The 23,413-nt window shown below is 38.2% G+C and overlaps 1 long non-coding RNA gene and 1 pseudogene across 2 annotated transcripts in view; both read left to right on the top strand.

Annotated features, from left to right (window-relative positions):
- LOC149130767 (uncharacterized) overlaps nucleotides 1–14,601 on the top strand; it is a 64,856-nt gene extending 50,255 nt beyond the window's left edge. For both annotated transcript variants that reach the window (XR_016238715.1, XR_016238716.1), the window contains exon 2: nucleotides 14,347–14,601. This is a non-coding gene — a long non-coding RNA (uncharacterized LOC149130767). The remainder of the gene's footprint in view (nucleotides 1–14,346) is intronic.
- Nucleotides 14,602–21,499: 6,898 nt separating this feature from the next.
- On the top strand, nucleotides 21,500–21,618 carry LOC128251196 (5S ribosomal RNA; annotated as a pseudogene).
- Nucleotides 21,619–23,413: the final 1,795 nt, after the last annotated feature.

Here is a 23,413-nt window from a genome sequence, read left to right as displayed (position 1 = left end):
GTATACAAACTGGACTACATATACTTCCAATACACACACGGAAGCATCATGCTTCCTCTAAACACAAACACTACACGAAGGAGTTTATATTGAACGGTGGTAATATATGCATAGCAAGGGTAATATATGCATAGCAAGGGTAATATATGCATAGCAGGGGTAATATATGCATGGCAGAAGTAATATATGCATGGCAGAGGCAACGTATGCATGGCAAGGGTAATGTATGCATAGTAGAGAGAATATATGCATGGCAGTGGTGGGGTGAGAAGTGGTATGATAAATGAACGGAAGGGAGCAGCGAGGCGCATCAGAAATTACTGCACTTGACGGATGTGAATAACATAACTGGTAAATAGCGCACGTTGGTGTGTGAAATACCCCCCCACACACACACACACACACATATGCTATGTATATTATATATACATACACAAATATATTTATTTATATATATATATATATATGTGTATATGTGTGTGTATATATGTTTGTATAGATGTATGCATATTTATAATATGCATGTATAGATGATATATATATATATATATATATCTACAATTAAACCTTGGGAGAGGCATTATGCCGGTAATAAACATACGCACTGAAATATATATATATAAATAAATTCAAAAAAGGATAAAACTCTTTTACAAGAATTTTATCAAGAAGCCAGTGTGTAAAAAAAATTTCCCTAATGAATATATATATATATATATATATATATATATATATATAGCTACATAATTATGTGGAAATAATTATAAACTGCGGTTTAAACAATAAATTACCTGCCTCTGAATACCTCCTAACGAAGACAGTACCTGCACAAGTAATTTCCAGGAGTTCCTTCGGATTTAAATATCCCCTGGTTGCTTAGATACTTCAGACTACCCCTGAAATATTGAAGCAATCCTATCATTTACATATATAGCTACATATGTATATATAATTTATGGACACACTTTCATACACACACACACACACATACATACATATATAATTTATATAGGCATATACATTTATCTCTACCCCTCTCTATGTGTATTTATATATACGCATATAAATCCATCTATATTTATATATATCTATATAAATTACAAATTAGCACAAATTAGCATCAGCCTGCTAGAAATAAGAGCTAAAGTCTTAATTAAACCACCGTAAAGCACCAATATAGCAGAGAAATAACTGTAGGCTGTATACATACAGCATTATAATCCTATATTGGCATGTAGATTTATCTGTCTGTCTACATGTAGATAGATATTTATAAGAATATACAAATATCTATATCTACATATATAATATGTCTTTGTGACAGCTCTTCATAATATACAATGCATAGACATAGACGAGTGCTATCATACAAGTTGTGTCATTCTTTTTCAATTTTCCAGGACTCTCTTTTGGACATGAGGAAATTTTGCTTGGTTCAGAAACAGGCGAGGGTTGATGACAGGATGGGTATCTGGTCGTAGAAAAGTCAACCTCAACAACCCCCATAAAAGCATGAATAAGTAGACATTAAAACCATTGATTGTGATGATGGTGGTGGTGGTGGTGGAATGCGTGTCTGGGTGTGCATTATCTATCTATCTGTCTGTCTGTAAATGGTCATATATGCATGAAGATATTAATGTGTGTATGTATGTTTGTGTATGTGTGTATGGATGTATGTATATATGAAGGTATGTATGTATGTCGTTATTCGGTTTTATCTCAAGATTTCTTGTCAATAGAAAACGATCCAGTTTCTAACCTAGACCCAGAATTCCTTCATTGGAATTTCAACAACATCAACAGGATATTCTTGTATGCATGTAGAAATGCAGATTTATATGATTTGTTTTATGTATGTATTCTAGACATACATATCTACACATACTCATGAATATTTAAATGATAAACTACTGGAAAGTTTTACAGATTTTTACAGTTCCAGTGATGGATTCGATCTGTAGTCTTCGAATCAGCTTTCTCTTTTCTGGTTTTGAAAGGCCTAATTTCTCAAGATTGGTATTTAGGCAGTGCATTACATATCCCAGTGCCCCAATAATCTGGATAGAGTAGCTGTAGATTCCTCAATAGTTCAGTGTATGTATGTACTTTTGTTCATTTGTTTGTTCATTTTTCTTTCTCTTTTTAATTTAGAGTAAATTTTGACCAACTACTTACTTCGTAGCAAGGTTGTGAAGGAAAGCATCTTGTTTTAACCAGCATCCTTTGTTTATTTGTGTTTTTGTATGTGTGTATGTATGTTTTTCTTTGAGTTTTATTTTAGCTTTTGGGAGAGTTCGAATCAGTTTCTAACAAGACTTTTTGAGTTAAGAGAGTTCCTGGCGTTTGTAAATGTGTGGTTGAGTTGGTGTTTTGGTTGATCTGTCAATGCATACACCCAAATGTCTGTATCTAGTCACATAAGAATCTCAGATGGAGAATTTTTCAGTTCTATATTTAAGAGATGAAGAATTATTTACATTATTTACAATTGACGGATATTTGTCCTCATCTTGTTTGTTATTAACACAACGTTTCGGTTGATGTACCCTCCAGCCTTCATCAGGTGTCTTGGGGAAATTTCGAACCTAGGTTCTCATTCCTAAGGTATTTTTCGATGTTGTTATTATTATTATTATTATTATTATTATTATTATTATTATGCCCACGGGCATATGGTGTAGTAGTTAAAAGTGCAACCTACTAACCCAAAGATTCCGAGTTCAATTCCAGGCAGTGACCTGAATAATAATAATAATAATAATAATAATAATAATAATAATAATAATAATAATAATAACATCGAAAAATACCTTAGCAATGAGAACCCAGGTTTGAAATTTCTCCAAGACACCTGATGAAGGCTGGAGGGTATATCAGCTGAAACGTTAACAACAAACAAGATGAGGACAAATATCCGTCAAATGTAAATAATGGAAAATTTTTGGAATGTTTTACAAATATTCATCATGTTACTAATAGTGTGGGTGTGTGTTTAGAGCTGACAGTACCATGTGAAACAAACATGGAAGATGCTTTTCTCAGGAAAGACTGAAAATACAGTGAGTTGATTGAACTCTGGGAAAACATTGGACGGGAATCAATATGCTTTCCTGTCGAGACAGGAGTTAGAAGATTTATTAGAACCAGTATTCACTTTATTCTCTAAAATCTCGAACTAACTGCAAAGGAGGCAAAAGACGTTGCCTGAAAATAGTTGGAAACTACCGAGAAAGCAAGCCAATACATTTGAAGTGAATCTAACGGTTTTTGTGTGTTTCTTAAATGGCTTATAAACACCTTCCACACTGCAATTGTTTTCGTTCCAGCACATGATCTCAGATCAGGTCACTTGCTATGCAAGTACATCTCCATAAAATATATATATATATATATATATATATATACATACATACACACACACACACACATACTCTTTTACTCTTTTACTTGTTTCAGTCATTTGACTGTGGCCATGCTGGAGCACCGCCTTTAGTCAAGCAAATCGACCCCAGGACTTATTCTTTTTTTGGGGGGGAAGCCTAGTACTTATTCTATCGGTCTCTTTTGCCGAACCGCTAAGTTACGGGGACATAAACACACCAGCATCGGTTGTCAAACGATGTTGGAGGGACAAACACAGACACACAAACATATACACACACATACATATATATATATATATATATATATATATATATATATATATATATAGAAGCCCGTTGTATATATGTGTGTATATATGTGTGTATATATGTATATATATATATATATATATATATATATATATATATATATATATATATACATATATATATATATATATATATATATATATATACATATATACAACGGGCTTCTTTCAGTTTCCGTCTGCCAAATCCACTCACAAGGCTTTGGTCAACCTGGGGCTATAGTAGAAGACACTTGCCCAAGGTGCCACGCAGTGGGGATGAACCCAGAACCATGTGGTTGGTAAGCAAGCTACTTACCACACAGCCACATATATTTATTTATATGTGTGTGTATATATATATATATATATATATATATATATATATCTGTGTGTGTCTTTGAGTTTGTGTTGCTTGCTGGACAGTTTTTTCCATCTTCTTAAGGGTATTTACCCAATTTTCTAAGTTGTCTTTAACAGCCATCCTGCATTTGAGAATTCCTTTTATTTTCATGCAATTATACATTTACACACGTGTTTTGGTATGTAGATGTAGATGTATGCTATGCATATGTGTGTGTGTGTGTGTTGGCTTAGTAACCAGATGTAGCTGTAAGTGATTTGGTGCCACCACCAACTCTTAGCTATCACTTTATTACATTTTTATATCTTGCTGGCCGAGTATCTCCTCGCTCAGTCCCCTTCTCTCATAAGGTCATATAAGTGTGACCTTTATCCCCATACTCTGCCCGGCAACTAACCACCATCCTTACAAACACCACTACACTTTGTAGTTATGTGGGTCAGTATCCCAACTTAACTTCTCCTGCTCTCCCTTCACTCACCATTCTGACCTGATACCTTTCAGGTATTTCAAATTTGATTACTGCTTGTTTGTCACTTGTATTTCTTTTCCATTGTCTGATGATGTACATTCGTTTATCATGCTGGCCCTATCAGGTGCATCAGCTGATTGCATCAAATGATGTAACGTCATGTGTTGCTGAATACCGAAACATATGTAACATACTGATTCCAGGAAGACCAAGTCAATGCCCATGTTCTCTATTTCTCTGCCCTTGCATACAGTCTCATCCCTTGCAACCTTCTCCAGCTGAGCATCCTAATCTTGCAGACTCATAAGTGCTGGTACCACATCAGGGAGGACATCTGGCTCTAGAAAGCAGGCCAAAACAAACATGGAGCTTGAACAGCCCTTCAGCTCATGCCAGCAACCCATGCCAGCATGGAAAACGGACGTTAAATGATGATGATGATGATGATGATTGCTGTGTTCTTTGTATTAGGTTGTAGACCACCTTTGACCGAGGAAGACCCATGTGTACACATGACGGTGGATGTTTAATGTGACTAACAGAGCTGAAACCTGAATGGTTTAACAGTTATACTGGCCATATCTGGCTCTGAAATTTTCTGCCTGTTTTATGTTCAAACTGGCCAGGTCTGGCCTCTCACATCTACCTAACAGTCACATTATTGAAATCTCAAAGCTACAAGATAATGCATGATTAATTAAAAACCAAGTGAATGAATATCAATTACATTTGACAGAGTAATATAAACACTAAAAAAGTTAATAGTCACGTCTCAAGCACATTCAGTTATACATGTGTGTGTCTCTGTGTACTCTTTACTCTTTTACTTGTTTCTGTCATTTGACTGCGGCCATGCTGGAGTACCACCTTTAGTCGAAGAAATCGACCCCAGGACTTATTTTTTGTAAGCCTAGTACTTATTCTATCGGTCTCTTTTGCCAAACCGCTAAGTTACGGTGACGTAAACACACACATACATATATATAGCATTTCATCCTTCTGTATGTTCTGGGTTGAAATTCTGCTGGGGTCGAATTTGCCTTTCATCCTTTCAAGGTTGATAAAATAAGTACCAGTTAAGAATTGGGGATGATATAATCAACTTACCCCTTCCTCCAAAATTGCAGGCCTTGTGCCAAAATTTGAAAGTGGTATATATGAAGTTTTGAATGGTACAACAATGCACTATAATATACCTGTTGTAATTTAGTCATCCATAGTCTGATAATATTTCGGAATAAAATTCCTTCTTCAGATATTCTCGCTGCAAAAGATTATAGCAGCGACTCCTTCCAAAATATCATCGGGCTATAGATAACTAAATTACAACAGGTATATAGTCCATTTTTTGTTCTATAGTGCATTATTGTACCATTCAAAACTTTTTATTACTCTTTTACTTGTTTCAGTCATTTGACTGTGGCCATGCTGGAGCACTGCCTTTAGTCGAGCAAATAAACCCCAGGACTTATTCTTTGGAAGCCCAGTACTTTTTCTATCAGTCTCTTTTGCCGAACCGCTAAGTTACGGGGATGTAAACACACCAGCATCAGTTGTCAAGCGATGTTGGAGGGACAAACACAGACACACAAGCATATACACACACATACATATATATATATATATATATATATATATATATATATATATATATATATATATACACACATATATATACGACGGGCTTCTTTCAGTTTCCGTCTGCCAAATCCATTCACAAGGCTTTGATGGAAATGATATGTGGGTTGGGAGAGTGAGAGTCATGAGAAAGAGAGCGATGTACAGTGACAGGGATGGATGTTAGAGTTATGCAGGGTGTGACTGTTGTGAGTGGTGGTGAGGGAAGGCTGTTGACAGCAGATATGACAGAGTGATGAGTATGATAGCAGATAAGAGAGGGTGTTAATGATTAAGGGAACAAGGCAGTTCTAAGATGTGTAACAGGGAAGCACAGAAACGGGTGATTAAAGGAAAATAGGGGAGGAAGGGATGATATTGAGAATGAGGGATGGGTTTTACAAGGAAATGGTTCCAAACGGATGGGTTAGGTAACTGGTAGCCTCCTGCTCTCATGTTTCTATTAATGTGTGTGTATGAATGTATGTATGTGTCTTTCTAGCCATCTATCTATGTATCCATCCATCCAATCTACAATGATTTAGTTTCTGTGAAACAAAAAGTTAATGCTCTTATCTGTTTTTGAATATATATATATATAGTTATTATTATTATTATTATCATTATCTTATGATATTTACTTTGTATTATATTATACTCATTTATTATGCTTTTACTTATTAATTTTTCTATATGTGACAGTGGATTTTCATCGATAATTTCATGAACCTTGGTTCTTTTCCCTAAAACAATATATATATATATATATATATATTTTATACTGTGAAACTTAATTTAATTTTAATTTTTAATAAATTGATTTAAATTGAGTTTTTACCTGTAATTTTGGATTTTTATCCCTAATACATATATAAGAACGGAGAAAAAGACTTCTGTTGTACGATAACTATATATACCATACACAACTCTACAGTGTAGTATGCCGCAACTATCATTAGCGTACAAAAACGATTGTTTTAAACAAGAAAAAGCAAGTGAAACAAAAATAGAGTGAAGAAAACAGCATCAAAAATGGACGAAAAGTTATCGTCTGCCTTCCGCCATTTTCTCTCCTCCACTAAATCATTATATTGTATGTACGTTAGTGAAAGTAGAAGTGCAACGATGTGTGTGGTGGATTCGCAGCACTATGTGTTGTATGTATATATATACATACTGTGTATGAACCGTGTCTTCTGCAATATTCATTCAAATTATTTGATCAATATTGTCGGGATTTTCCTTCATTTTGTTTTACATTTTCATCTGTCTTTGTTCTCTCTCTCTCTCTCTCTCTCTCGCTCTTTTTTTTTTCTCATACAATTTTAGACATTTGTTATTATCAGGAGGATCACATCACTATGAATCTTTTTTTCTTTAACTGATGCATACTTTTGTTTTATACCGTGTATACTTTTCTACATTTCTTTTTTAATCATTTCATTCTAAGCAAATCCCTGCACTTCATATGTCTGTCTTTGTATTGTTTCCCCCATCTCTCCCCCCGTCGTGGCAAATAAAGAAAGCATTATTAAAATAAATCATTATTATTATTATTATTATTATTATTTTATAGTTAAAAATGGCTTTGCATTCTAGCTTATTTTTACTCATATTTCCTTTTTTTCGCCATGTTATTTGTGGCTTAGAGCTTGATTGAAAACGAAGCTAGGATGAGAGCTGGAAGTTTCTGTTAAATGACTGACCACTTGTTTTCATCTCTGTCTCTCTCTCTCTCCTCCATCTTTCTCCTCCCTTTCTTCCCCCCTCTACGTCTCACCCCCTCTCTCTTTCCTTCTCTTCTCTTCTCTACTCACCTCTCCCTTTCTTGTCTATCCACCTCTCAGTCTCCCTCTACTTTCTGCTTGCCTCTCTCTCTCTCTCTCTCTGTGCCTCTTGTCCCTTTTATGTCTCTCTCTCTTTCTCTCTCCCTTTCCACCCATTCTTTCTTCACTCCTCATTCGCACCCTCCCTCTCTCCGTCTCCTTCCTCCCTCCGTATTCCATTTTTTCTCAGTCTCCCTCTCTCCCCTCCTCTTCCCTGCTCTCTGTCTCGTCGTCTCCCTCACTTCCTCATTCGTCTCTGCCTCCCCTCTCTCCTTTCCACCTCCCCTCTCTCCTCTCTGCCTCCCCTGTCTCCTTTCCTCTCTACCTCCCCTTCTCCTTTCTCTTTTCCTTTTTCCCCCCCACCCTCTTTCTACCTTCCTTTCTTTCCTCTTTCACCTTCTCTATGTCTCCCCGTCTTTCTCTCCCGACGAAACCAAGCAATTATTACGGTGTGTCGGCAGCGCAGACATGTGTATATAGGTACTACTAAAGCAGCACAGTCCCGAACGCGCAGTCGCGAGTGGTCGATCCTAACCCTAACCCGCGTGTGCAAATGAATACGTGTTTAGGGTTAGGATTAGGATCGACCACTCACGACTAGCTAGCGCGACTGCGCGTTCGGGACTGTGCTGCTTTAGTAGTACCGTGTATATATATATATATATATATATATATATATATATATATATATATATATATATATATATAAAGTGTAGTATATTGCCACTTAAGTGTGGCTGACCCCTAGGGGTGGATGTTACTGTTGCTTTTAGCCCCAGGAGGACATCTCCTCCAGCTGGCTTATCGACACACGACTGTGTCCTGTTTGCCAAGGGAAGTTATCCCTCTCACCTCGATCTGCAGCACGAACGTATCCGGATTTCAGGGTTATTTCCCTTCGTCGGCGTCCGACAGCTGATGACCTTGGTGAGAGAGACAAAAACCTGGCAAACTTATATCTTCTTTTCCAGTGAAATTCTTCACTGATATTGAAAAGGTGAAAACAAGCAATGTTAATTCTCTAAATGAAGTATTAACAGTAACTGCACGATAAAGTGTAGTATATTGCCACTTAAGTGTGGCTGACCCCTAGGGGTGGATGTTACTGTTGCTTTTAGCCCCAGTTAATACTTCATTTAGAGAATTAACATTGCTTGTTTTCACCTTTTCAATATCAGTGAAGAATTTCACTGGAAAAGAAGATATAAGTTTGCCAGGTTTTTGTCTCTCTCACCAAGGTCATCAGCTGTCGGACGCCGACGAAGGGAAATAACCCTGAAATCCGGATACGTTCGTGCTGCAGATCGAGGTGAGAGGGATAACTTCCCTTGGCAAACAGGACACAGTCGTGTGTCGATAAGCCAGCTGGAGGAGATGTCCTCCTGGGGCTAAAAGCAACAGTAACATCCACCCCTAGGGGTCAGCCACACTTAAGTGGCAATATACTACACTTTATCGTGCAGTTACTGTTAATACTTCATTTAGAGAATTAACATTGCTTATATATATATATATATATATATATATATATATATATATATTATCAGTAACGCTATGCCGAAGCGAAATCTTAGTGTAAAGTATATGCTTAGATGTGTAAGGAGGAAGGTTGATTTTTTGTCTTCATTGTCTGACCTCTAAACAGGTAGATTTAATATATCGGCTGGTTAAAACAAACCACCACCACCACCTGGTCTTTGAAGATCTCCGCAGGTGTGTCCATTCTGTCGCAATCGTCCAGGCCAGGCTCCCCATCGACCGTTCCCCACTTTTTGCTCCCCACCCCCCCAAGCAATTCATATAATTATTTTATTCGTTTTATTTGTTGCAGTCGATTGACTGCGACCGTGCTGGAGCACCACCTTGAAGCGTGCTAGTTGAACAAATCGACCTCCCCCCCCAGGTCTTGTTTCTTAAGCTTAGTACTTATTCTATCAGTCACTTTTGCTGAGCCGCTAGATTACGGAGACGTAAACACATCAACACCGGTCGTCAAATGGTGACGGGGGAACAAAGACACACACACACACCTCACATGCACATGCGGTTGCTACCCCAATTTAGCCAAGTCACTATTGTTTCCCCTTCCATTGGTCTCTTCCTTCCGGTCATTTCATCATATTGTTGAAGAGCATAGACTCAAAACGTCAAAGACTCCTCTATTTTTTTCAGAACATCAGACTAGTATACCTGCTTGTTTGTCCTTCACCCGTCTCTGTCTTTTGTACATTTGAACCATATATATATCGTCCACCCTCCATCCTGGCATGGGTTGGACGGTTTGACAGGAACTGGTCTGGCAGGAGCCTGTACCAGACTTCTGTGTTTGCTTTGGCATGGATTTTACAGTTGGATGCCCTTCCAAATGCCAACCACTTTACAGTGGTTTTATATATATATATATATATATATATATATATATATATATATATATATATATTTGTGTGTGTTTGCACGTTTATGTATACATGTGTGTTTATGTATGTGCTTATGTGGGTATACACAAGATTAACCCCATTTATAATGCCTTTTTATTACATAACATTCCTCTCCAATTTTTATCGGATTTATATTATCCTACCGTCTCCTAATTCTACACTCTGAATTTTTTTCCCCCTTTTTTTTCTTTTTTCTTTTCTCTTCTTCACTTCTTGTCCAACGGACTATTTTCTAATGGTTTTTTTCAAATGAATTACGTTATAACCTTCTCTAACTATAGTTCTCATACTCGATTATAATGTCTTACATTTAAGCTGGTTCTCATACTTTTCCCTGAGGAGAAGTTTACATTTTTAACATCGCCGATTCCTATGGATCGCATAAATTGTAATTCTTCGAAACACATGTCGGAATAAAAGTATGCAGTTATAACATGCGTTTACTCCATTCTTTAAATTTATATATCCATGGATGATCACAAATGAACAATATAATACTACCGAGGTGGGATGTTTCAGGCTGATGCATGCACACATGACAGTACCATCTGGTGTTCTTGATGGACCTCAGGGCTCTACTATCAAAGCCATCAATTATCTTTGCAAGAGTCTTTGTGAAGGGCCACATTTCTGCTCCATAGAGGAGAACGGAGAGGACTAATGCATTGTAGATGCAGAGTTTCATCTTCCAAGAGACAGAGCAGTTTTGCCAAAGGGATTTTCATAGGAAGTGCATGACCCCAGCAGCCAGGCCACATGTGTAATTGATCCCCAGGATCAGGTCTCCATTGTTATTGACTATGGATCCCAGATAAATGAAAGAGCTGACAAATTCCATGATGTTGAGGTCAATATGTTGCAAACCTTTGGAGGGGCCAGAAAACCTGGTCTCATGACAAAATGTTGATATCTTGAGGTGCTGCTTTCTGTTGCATTCTACTTTGAGTATATTTTGTTGGGTTTTTTTTTTTCTTCCTCATTTTACCTAACACCTAATCTCAGAGATCATACTAAAAGTTAAATGATGCTACCCTTTTCTGATTGAGCTATACAAAGTGGTACATCATTTACATTTGATGGATATTTGTCCTCATCTTTGTTGTTAACACAATGTTTCGGCTGACATACCCTCCAGCCTTCATTAGGTGTCTTGGGGAAATTTCGAACCTGGGTTCTCATTCTTAAGGTATTTTTCAATGTTGTTGTTGTTGCTATTATTATTATTATTATTATTATTATTAATATTCAGGTCACTGCCTGGAATTGAACTCAGAATCTTGGGGTTAGTAGCCCACGCTCTTAACCACTACACCATATGCCCATAACATATAGCATGATCGATGGCTTTGATAGTATAGCCCCAAGACACCTGGGAACCTTTAGATACCACCTTGTATAGTTCTCTATTTAAGAGATGAGGAATTATGTACATTATTTACATTATTTACATTTGACGGATATTTGTCCTCATCTTGTTTGTTGTTAACACAACATTTCGGCTGATATACCCTCCAGCCTTCATCAGGTGTCTTGGGGCTCTACTATCAAAGCCATCGATCATGCTATATGCTATGGGCATATGGTGTAGTGGTTAAGAGCGCAGGCTACTAACCCCAAGTTTAACACAAAATTTCATGTTGGCTCTTTGTTCTTATCCATAACGAAATTGCAGACTACAGTATATACGTAATCACAAAAACAGAAATTTACCAACTTACAAAGTAAACACAACAATGTCACAATGTCACTCAACACACTGCCTCATGAAGGTCCCTCCTAGCTCTCTCAGCACCCACAACTATGTGCTGCCATCTGTTGGCACACCATAGAACTAGTCAGGGAACTTTTTGATATAACCTTGTAAAATACACTTCATGCCAGATATTTTATAAAATGATAGATGCTATATCACTTAGATCCCCAAAGCCCTTTCCTCCCTCTGGAACTGAGGCTATCAGTGACTCTTCTCTCTCTGGTTTTGACTCTGTACAATCTTTTCTGCCTCTCTCCTGTTGGATCCCTGTTTTTTCCTTGCAGTGTTTTTGCTCGATGACTCCTTATGTTCTGCTTAAGGGAAGGCCTTTCTCTCCCAGGTCGTGTAGATTTTGAATTGTTTCTCTAATTTTGTTTTTCTTTGCTAGGTAGGGATTTCGACTCTACACAACCCCATTTTTACCTCTGCCAAGAGGTAATCCATATTGTTCTAATCTCTAACCTTTGACCTGTCCAGTATGGTAGACCTTCACCAGTAGCTTTACACTCCACTGACATAGTTCTCAGGAACCTTGAAACATCCTGTTAAAAGCCACCATACGACAACAAGGACTGGACATTGTAGGGGTAGGTACAGTATGGCCAATGGATTAAGAAGTTAAGGTATACAGCTCAGCAGTTAGGCTCACAATCATGAGGTAGTGAGTTCAACTACTGGACTAGGCGATGTGTTGTGTTCTTGAGCAAGACACTTCATTTCACTCATCTGTAGAAATGAGTGAAACAAAGTGCTCCAGTCACTCCAGTTCATCCATCTGTAGAAAGTGGGTTGCTCCAGTTCACTCAGCTGTAGAAATGAGTTGTGACGTCACAGGTGCCAAGCTGTATCGGCCCCTTTGCCTTTCACTTGACTAACATCAGTGGTGTGGAGAGAAGAAACCGGTATGCATGAGTGACTTCTGGTCTTCCATAAACAACTTTGCCTGAACTTGTGCCTCAGAGGGGAACTTTCTAGGTGCAGTCCCATGGTCATTCAGGACCAAAAGAGGGTCTTTACCCTTTACCCTTTTATGTATTCATGACCAAAGGGGACCCTTTATACAAGCATGCTCACACCCTTGATCCTTGCTTACACGTCTCTCTAAGGAAAGAAAACTCTGATGTAACACCTGAGACTTTGTCAGCATCAAATAATACAAACTAGCTCTTCCATTTGGTCAAATACATATATATATATATCATCATCATCATCATCATCATCGTCGTTTAACGTCCGCTTTCCATGCTGGCATGAGTTGGACGGTTTGACTGAGGACTGGCTGCACCAGTCTCCAATCTGATTGGGCAGAGTTTCTACAGCTGGATGCCCTTCCTAACGCCAACCACTCCAAGAGTGTATGGGCTGCTTTTATGTGCCAGTCAGGCAGTTCTGGCAACGACCACACTCAAAAGGTATTTTTTACATGTTACCTGCACAGGAGCCAGTCCGGTGGCACTGGCAACGACCATGCTCGAATGTTGTTTTTCACGTGCTACCGGCACACGTGCTGGTAAGGCGACTTTGGCAAGAATCACGCTCAAATGGTGCATTTTACGTGCCGCCAGCACCAGAGCCAAGTGCCAATCAGGCGGTACTGTCGTTGGCTTTTGTCCATTATTGGCCCAGGCGATGACTTACTCAATAGCATCACCTGGAAAAGTCTTTTAGTTAATTATTATCAACAAATGACTTGTGAACGAATTTGTTACATGGAAACTAAAAGAAGCCTATTGTGTGTGTGTGTTTGTTTGTGTTTATTCCTTGTCCCACTGGTGTTGGTTTGTTTGTGTCCCTGATACTGATAGAATAAATATCAGACAATAAGTATACAGGGTTGGTTTGTTTGACTGAACCCTTCAAGTGCCCCAGCTGGGCCACAGTCTAATGACTGAAACAAGTAAAAGATAAAACATCAAAAGATTATTTTTGTATGTGTAGCTATTTACATGTGTTTCTGTACAGTTATATATGCTTTCATATTTATCTATCTATCTATCTATCTATCTGTCTATCTATCTACCTAACTCTATCTATCTATCTATCTATCTATCTATCTATCTCTCTATGTCTGTCTCTGTGTCTCTATCTATCTTTCTATCTATTTCTCTGTCTGTCTCTCTCCCTGTCTCTATGTCTATCTTTTCTATCTATCTATCTATCTATCTATCTATCCATCTAACTAACTTTCTATCTCTCATTACAGATACAACACAAAAAGAGTGAGACACATGTACACACATGCACATAAGGACGGACGTACAGTTAAGAAGGAAAAATGACGAAAGAAAGAAAGAAAGTAGCAAAATCATCATCGGTGACTGCCCATGCAACCATTCCAACGAGGGCCAGTCATACCAAGGTGGTGGAGAATGGGTGCAGGAAAGAGATCCATTCGGCATTTAAACATAGCAAAGCAAAACAAACCCCCGACAGAGAAGCGAAAGAGCCGCGTTGACAACGGGTATTCTTAGGTTAATAATACCAAACTGAGTTGTTATTGCTTGAGAATACACGTAATCGACTGGTCTCTCCAAACAGCACAATCTTCTTCTGCGACGGCACCATGATTAATAACCATCGTCTGCTACGCCACCGCAAGTCTTTTCTGCTTCCTCACCGCATCGTGGACGTCCCCGAAAATACTACGGAAGGAAAAAGAAAAAAAAACCGACCCGGCCGTGTTTTCTGTTCCCTCTCTCGGTGCCTCTCTGTCTCTCTGTCACTTCTACGTGTGTGTATGTCTGTGTGTCTCTCTCACTTCTGTGTCGTATACATATATACATATCCCTCTCTTTCTCCTTTCTTCCTCTCTCTCTCTCCCTTGTTCTCCCCTCTCTGTCTCTTCTGTGTGTATTTATACCTATTTCTCTCTCTCTTTCTTTCTCCCCTCTCTCTCTCTCACTCTGACTCTCTTTGTTCCATATATATATATATATATCTGTTTGTCTGTCTCTCTCTCCTTTTTCTCCCTCTCTCTCTCTCTCTCTATGTCTCTATTTATATCTATCTGTCTATCTGTCTGTCTCTCTCTCTCTCCTATGTCTCTATTTATATCTGTCTGTCAGTCTGTCTGTCTCTCTCTCTCCCTCTCTTACTCTTTTCTCTCTCTCTGTTTTTTCTCTTCATATAATTATGTTTATCTCTCTCCTTCTTTCTCCCTCTCTCTCCTTTCTTCCTCTCTCTTTCTCACTCTGATTCTCTTCTCTCGATATATCTGTTTGTCTGTCTGTTTCTCTTTCTCTCCCCTCTCTCTCTTCTCTATTCATCTCTCTCTCTCTTTCTCTCTCTCTCTCTCTCTCTCTTTCTCTCTCTCTGACTTTCTTCTCTGTCTCCTGAAGTGTATACATTTTTTGGCAAACTCTGTGTGTGTGATCATCGTTTAACGTCCACTTTCCATGCTGGCATGGGTTGGACAGTTTGACTGAGAACTGGTGAAACCAGATGGCTGCACCAGGCTCCAATCTGATTTGGCAAAGTTTCTACAGCTGGATGCCCTTCCTAACGCCAACCACTCCGAGAGTGTAGTGGGTGCTTTTACGTACCACAGGCACAAGGGCCAGTCAGGCGGTACTGGCAATGGCATGTGTGTGTATATGTATATATATATATATGTATATATGTGTGTATATATATATATGTGAATATATATATATATATATATATATATATATATATATATATATATATATATATATATATATATATATATATGTATGTATGTATATGTGTGTGTGTATATATATATATATGTGTGTGTGTGTTGCCAGTACCGCCTGATCAGCCTTCGTGCCGGTGGCACGTAAAAGCACCCACTACACTCTCTGAGTGGTTGGCGTTAGGAAGGGCATCCAGCTGTAGAAACTCTGCCAAATCAGATTGGAGCCTGGTGTAGCCATCTGGGCCACTAGTCCTCAGTCAAACCATCCAACCCATGCCAGCATGGAAAGCGGATGTTAAACGACGATGATGATGTGTGTGTGTTTGTCTATCTGTCTGTGAGTCTCTCTGTCTCTCTTTCTTTATATACATAATGTATATATATGTGTATATATTTGTGTGTGCTCTAGATGACTTTTAAGTTTTTTACGTTTCATTTGTTCCTTCAATTGCTGTACCAGAGAAATTCCTGCTTGTATCTGTCCCAGAAGGGTAAATTCTACCCCTTTTTACATATGGAGATGAACACACAGCAATGGTAAGTTTCAAACAACCCCATTAAAAAAAAAAGACAAAAAAAACCCCCAAAAGAACTTGGGGTGGAAAAGTTGAAATAAAATAAAGCTAAAAGTAATAATAAAAAAAAAGGAATTAAAGAAAAAAGACTAGATTTCCTTCTCATAAAAACTTGATGTCTTACTGTACTTTCCAGCATAAAAGTTTTCCCAGCAAAACTTACAGCCAGAAAAGATAGGTGGACTTATACACCAAGAAGACTTTGGGACCAAAAACTCCATTGAAATACAGCAGGATTTTGAAAGATAGTTATGACACTTGAGTATTTACTCTACATATATGGACTATATATTATGTTGACTGTACGAATGAAAGTACAGTCAGTAGGTAGGTAGGTAGAAGATAGATTGATAGACGGACAGAAAAATAGACAGACAGATGGACAGAAAAATAGATTAGGGTGAGATAGATAGATGGACAGAAAAATAGATAGACGGACAGAAAATAGATAGATAGATAGATAGATAGATAGATAGATAGACGGACAGAAAAATAGATAGACAGATGGACAGAAAAATAGATTAGGGTGAGATAGATAGATAGACCGATGGACTGAAAAATAGATAGATGGATAGATAGACGGACAGAAAATAGATAAATAGATAGACAGTCGGACAGAAAAATAGATAAAAGGTGGTGAGCTGGCAGAAACGTTACTATGACGGGCGAAATGCTTGGTAGTATTTCGTCTGGCGTTATGTTCTGAGTTCAAATTCCGCTGAGGTCGACTTTGCCTTTCATCCTTTCGAGGTCAATAAATTAAGTGCCAGCTACGCACTGGAGTCACTGTAATTAACTTAATCCCTTTGTCCTTGTTTGTCCCCTCTATGTTTAGCCCCCTTGTGGGCAATAAAGAAATAAGAAAAATAGATAGATAGACAGACAGAAAAAAAATATGTATCTATATATATATATATATTGTATTTTCCAGCATATAAATCAAATTCTTCAGACCAAAATATACAGTAGAAAAAAGAGGTAGGTCAACTTATATCCTAAGACAAGTTTGGATGAACAAAAGTTCCATTCAAAACGCGAGAGGCTTTTAAAAGGCATTCACAATGTTTTGAATATTTACCCTACATATATACACTATCTACTACATTGTCTTGCGTACTGTCTATCTGTCCCTTTGTCTCTCTCTTGTCCTCTTCATCTTTCTGTCTGTTTGTCTGCCATGTTTTGTGGTATACAAGTCCAATTTTTCGGACCAAAATTTAAAACCAAAAAGGTGAAAAAGGCAGGTTGACTTCTACATGAAGATGATTTTAGAGGACCAAAAATTCTATGAGAAATGCAGCTGGATTTAGAAGGATAATGATTGTGTTTCAATGTTTACACTAAATACCTACCATTGACTTGTATGACAGAAAATACTATAGATAGATAGATAGATAGACACACATATATCATCATCATCGTTTAACGTCCGCTTTCCATGCTAGCATGGGTTGGACGATTTGACTGAGGACTGGTGAAACCGGATGGCAACACCAGGCTACAATCTAATTTGGCAGAGTTTCTACAGCTGGATGCCCTTCCTAACGCCAACCACTCCAAGAGTGTAGTGGGCGCTTTTACGTGTCACCCGCACGAAGGCCAATCAGGCGGTATATATATAATTAAAATAATAAGGGTGATAAATTGGATTTTAATTTAATTTAACATCAATTTAAAACCAGTGGCCTAGTATAAAGAAAATTCTGAAAATTCAGAAAGATTGTATTACATACATGTGAGAAGGGATGACCACTAAGTGGACATCTATTGTGCTAGAAATCGACCATCAACGATCAAACCACAAAAGAAAAGAATGTTCTCCAGGGAAATTCAGTGCACACCAGAACTTGAACGAGCAAGACAAAAGAAAATATACAAAAATAAAGAATTAGTTGTAGACCAGGTTTCACACATTAATGGATTAATGTAATTTTCATTTACAGACAGATGGATAAATAAGATACCATATTTTCCTGCATATTAATCAGGTTTTACAGAAAAAAATTTACAGCTAAAAAGAAAATAGGTCAATTTTGGAGGACCCCAAATTCCACGTGAGATGCAACAGGATTTGGAAAGAAAGGATCAATGTTTGAATGCTTATACAACATGTTTATACTATATACTATGTTGAGTGGAAAATAGAGTAGATAGATAGATGAATAGATTGTTGTTGGCACTCCGTCGCTAATGACATTGAGGGTTCCAGTTGATCCAATCAACAGAACAGCCTGCTCGTGAAATTAACGTGCAAGTGGCTGAGCACTCCACAGATACGTGTAGCTTTAACGTAGTTCTCGGGGATATTCAGTGTGACAAGGCTGGCCCCTTTGAATTACAGGCACAACAGAAACAGAAAGTAAGAATGAGATAAAAATTGTGGTGGAAGAGTACAGCAGGGTTTGCCACCATCCCCCGCCGGAGCCTCGTGGGGCTTTAGGTGTTTTCGCTCAATAAACACTCACAACGCCCGGTCTGGGAATCGAAACCGCGATCCTATGATCGCGAGTCCGCTGCCCTAACCACTGGGCTATTGCGCTTCCACACATACATACTTAGAGAGATAAATATGAGATACATTTTCCAGCATACCAGCCAAGATTTTCTGAACAAAATTTACAGCCCCACAAAAAGATGGGTCAGCTTATACACCAAGAAAATGGAGAGATTTAATGGATATGAATTAATTTATTAACGTTTTTAATAAGGACTGCAATTGCTTCAGTTCACACGGAATATAATATATTAAACCAGTGTAACTTGCATGAAGCCGTCCTTGTAAGAGGTTTATATATCCTCGTAGTGACTATATATATATATATAATATTCTTCTGCTATATTGTTGAGCCAATCAATGCCTTGTGAGTACATTAGGTAGATGCAAATTGAAAGATCTCCATGTGTATGTATGCTTCTATATATATATATCTAACACAATAGCCTAAAGACACTCATTATCGAAAAATGTCTTAGAAATTAGAACCCAGGTTCGAAATTTCTCCAAGACCGCTGGAGGGTATATCAGCCGAAACGTGTTAACAACAAACAAGATGAGGACAAATATCCATCAAATATAAATAATGTATATAATTTCTCATCTCTTAAATATAGAATTGAAAAGGTACTTTGTTGAGTTTTTGAGTAAGGTCAGGATGAGATTTTTTTGCAAAAGGCCAGAACACCTGAATCAGGACAATACACCTGTCTACAATTCTATTCTGGTAATCAACTACTTGATAGAGACGGGAATCAAGACTGTCCCCTTGCCCTCCCTACAGTCCAGACCTTGCTCCCTGTGACTTTTGGCTCTTCCCTAAACTGAAGGAAGCTGTGACAAGGATCCTGGACACCGTCAAATTGGAAGATTTTCCTGGGGCTTTCAAGAAGTGGCTGGGGTACTACAAGGGCAATGAAATGAGAGGGTCCTACTTTGATGGGGATTAGAGTTTTATACTTGTTTGAAATTAATAAATATCTCTTCTGGAGAAGTCTCGGAACTTCTAGAAAGTTCCTTGTATTGCAGCCTCTTCTATCTTTCCGTTGTTTCCTAAAGTCCAGATTTTGCTCTCTGTGACTTTTGGTTGTTCCCGAAGCTGAAGGGGAACATCGTTTTGAAGACATTGAAGGAGGCTGTGACAAAGGTTCTGGACACCTTCACCATGTGAAGGGCCCCTTCACGAAGTGACCAGAGTGCATTAAAGTCAGGGGATCCTGCTTTGAAGGAGGTCTCTATCCCACAATCTGTCCTGCAGAGGCACAGCCAGCTTCTAAAGTCAGGGAGAAAGAGCACATACAAGGTCCTGTCTTTGCTGTCATATAGTAGAGCAGGGGTTTTCAAACTTTTTGACTTGCAGACCCCTTTATATTTCAGGCTTTACCTCAGGGACCCCCTTATAAACGCTTATGAAATTTATACATAAATATTTGCTTAAAATAAAATATATTTTTACATTTATTTATTTAACAAATAGGTTTATTGTCAATTAAAAGATTTCTATTAAGAAACATATATAAAATCAACTTGCCCATAAAAAGTATTTGCTGTCTACAGACCCACTGTGGTCCGCGGACCACAGTTTGAAAACCCCTGTAGTAGAGTGTATGCCTTGATGACCCCGAGAGTGGTCCCAACAGATCGTATGCTCCTGGTAGGACCATGCTGGATAGTAGTGGCATAGCTAATAGCAGAGCAAGGGGAGCAACTACTTCCCCTGAGCACGATTTTCAAAATTGGTGCCTTTTCAACAATTTCGTTTTTGAATTTTTTAAAAATTACTTATTTTAAATCTCACAACGTGGGATATTCAGCAGGACTGCCATGTTATGTTGGCAAACAATCTTTGAATTTTTTAGTTCAATGATGTGATAAAAGACGAATTTCTCTCTCTCTCTTGTTAATCGCATGGTTCTGGAAAAACTTTCTGGAATCATTACTATATTTGATCAACCTTCCATGGAACTTCTTTCGGGAGTCCTTGTACTTCTTCTTTTGGTGTTCTCCTCTCATGGTGACCACAGATGGGTTCACCATACAGCATACTCTTAAAGCATCTGTGACTCTTCATCCTGGTGACCTTCACCTGCTCTAGGACTCAGTGTTAGTGGACAAAGTCATTCCAGTGGATGCTGAGAATGATGCAAAGGTAGCTCTGATGGAAATGCTCAAGGAGTCATGAATGGGTGGTGCTGATAGATGATCCATGCAAGATGGGGATCAGACCGATGGCTCTCTATACACTGAACCCGGTTCCTGTCTTTAGACGAGTTCAGATCTATATTTAAGAGGTGAGGAATTCTGTACATTATTTACATTTGACGGATATTTGTCCTCATCTTGTTTGTTGTTAACACAACGTTTCGGCTGATATACCCTCCAGCATTCATCAGGTGTCTTGGGGAAATTTCGAACCTGGGTTCTCATTTCTAAGGTCTTCTTCGATGTTGTTATTATTATTATTATTATTATTCAGGTTACTGCTTGGAATCTTGGGGTTAGTAGCCCGTGCTTTTAACCACTACGCCATATCCCTGTGGTTAAAAGCATGGGCTACTAACTCCATGATTCCATCGAAAAATACCTTAGGAATGAGAACTTGTGTTTTTTCTTCATTTTTAAAAAATATTTTTACGGCCATATCACGTTGAGGGCACCGGTTCTCATCTGATCACCAAAGTTAAGCAACGTTGAGACTAGTTAGTACTTAGATGGGTGACCGCTTGGGAAACCTAGGTGCTGTAAGTGTCACACAGAAAGTGCAGGAGTGGCTGTGTGGTAAGTAGCTTGCTTATCAACCACATGGTTCTGGGTTCAGTCCCACTGCATGGCACCTTGGGCAAGTGTCTTCTATTATAGCCTCAGGCTGACCAAAGCCTTGTGAATGGATTTTGGTAGACAGAAATTGAAAGAAGCCTATCATGTATATATATGTTTGTGTTTGCCCCTCCAACATCGCTTGACAATCGATGCTGGTGTTTTTACGTCCCTGTAACATAGCAGTTTGGCAAAAAAAAAAAGAGACCGATAGAATAAGTACTAGGCTTACAAAGAATAAGTCCTGGGGTCGATTTGCTTGACTAAAGGTGGTGCTCCAGCATGGCCACAGTCAAATGACTGAAACAAGTAAAAGAGAGAGTACATATATATAAATAGCATTTGTACTGACATCACATAAAGAGCACCCATGCTGGTGTCACACCAAAAGCACCAACCACACTCTTTGAAGTTGAGGAAGAAGAAGAATTGATTCCAGGACTAAAGAAATCATGCTGAATTCTTCTTCATTTAAGGGTAAAGGAGTTTGCCACGTTTCAATTCCACTGTAAGGCACCTTGGGCAAATGTCCTTTTTCTACATCCTTCATTTGACCAATATCTTGTATGTGTGTGTACATTTGGATAATCGGAAACTGTTTGGAAGCCTATCTGATGGCTTGAATGCTTGTAACAGTGAGTCATGCTGTTTCCGCGCTTGTGTATACGTTTCTGTGGAATACTCAGCCACATACCCGTTCATTCAATGAGCAGGGTATTTCAGTCGCTCGAATAGTGGGGAAAATTGGGAGAGAAACGAACTTATAATGAAAAAACAAGGGAAGTAACTCCAGAAAATATTTCAAGGGAGGAAACTCTGTATTTGAACTTGTTTTTCCGTCGGAGTGAGAATGATTGATGTCATATTTTTAAAACGATACCCCTTAGCTGTTTTTTGAAGTATAAATCCTGTTGGTTACTAGCGGACACTCATAGCTATTCGATGTTTAAAAACTAGTTTTATAGATACTTCTATTAAAATTCCTATTTTGTTTTATCACAGTCACATTAGATTTGTAATAACACCTCCGCGAGAGAGACCGGATGCATGTTAAAATAGAGAAACATCACTGTTTCTTGCAATAAATACATCTAAAACAAGCATTTGTTTTTGCAAACTCTTAAAATATGACTGCGGGTCCCCAGTTTATCATTTTTTTCTTGTGTGAACCCTCAAGGCTCATAAGGAACCCGGTTGAAAATCACTGATTTAACCCCTCAGCATTCAGATGATTCTGTAATGCTTATTCCGTCACAGCCTATCATAAGTGTCGGTCTTTTTGCTTATCAGGGAAAACTAAAGCTCTGTTGGAATATTTAGGAAGACGTATATCGAAAGTAGTCTTGCGTTGAAAAGGGTTAGAGGATTTACGGAATTTCTGTTCGGAGATGATGCCCTCATGACAGGAAATTCAGTTTAGAAACATGGTCTTCCCTGTTTTGTTGATTAGAAAACAAAGCTGCATAAAGGGGAGATAATTTAAGCATGTATTTCTCACTGTTGATGGAAGGAAGGCAACTCATTTATACAACCGGTTCCTTGGCGAACTGGCATGAGACAGATGCCATCAGCTAGACCAGGGGTTTTCAAACTTTTTGACTTGCGGACCCCTTTATATTTCAGGCTTTACCTTAGGTACCCCCTTATAAACGCTTATGAAATTTATACATAAATATTTGCTTAAAATAACATATTTTTACATTTATTTATTTAACAGTATTTAACA

The sequence above is a fragment of the Octopus bimaculoides genome, chromosome 28, assembly GCF_046866305.1.
Source record: "Octopus bimaculoides isolate indiv1 chromosome 28, ASM4686630v1, whole genome shotgun sequence".
Classification (NCBI taxonomy): Eukaryota; Metazoa; Mollusca; class Cephalopoda; order Octopoda; family Octopodidae; genus Octopus; species Octopus bimaculoides.
Note: the sequence above shows the minus strand (reverse complement) of the source record. Positions and strands in the feature narration are given on the sequence as shown.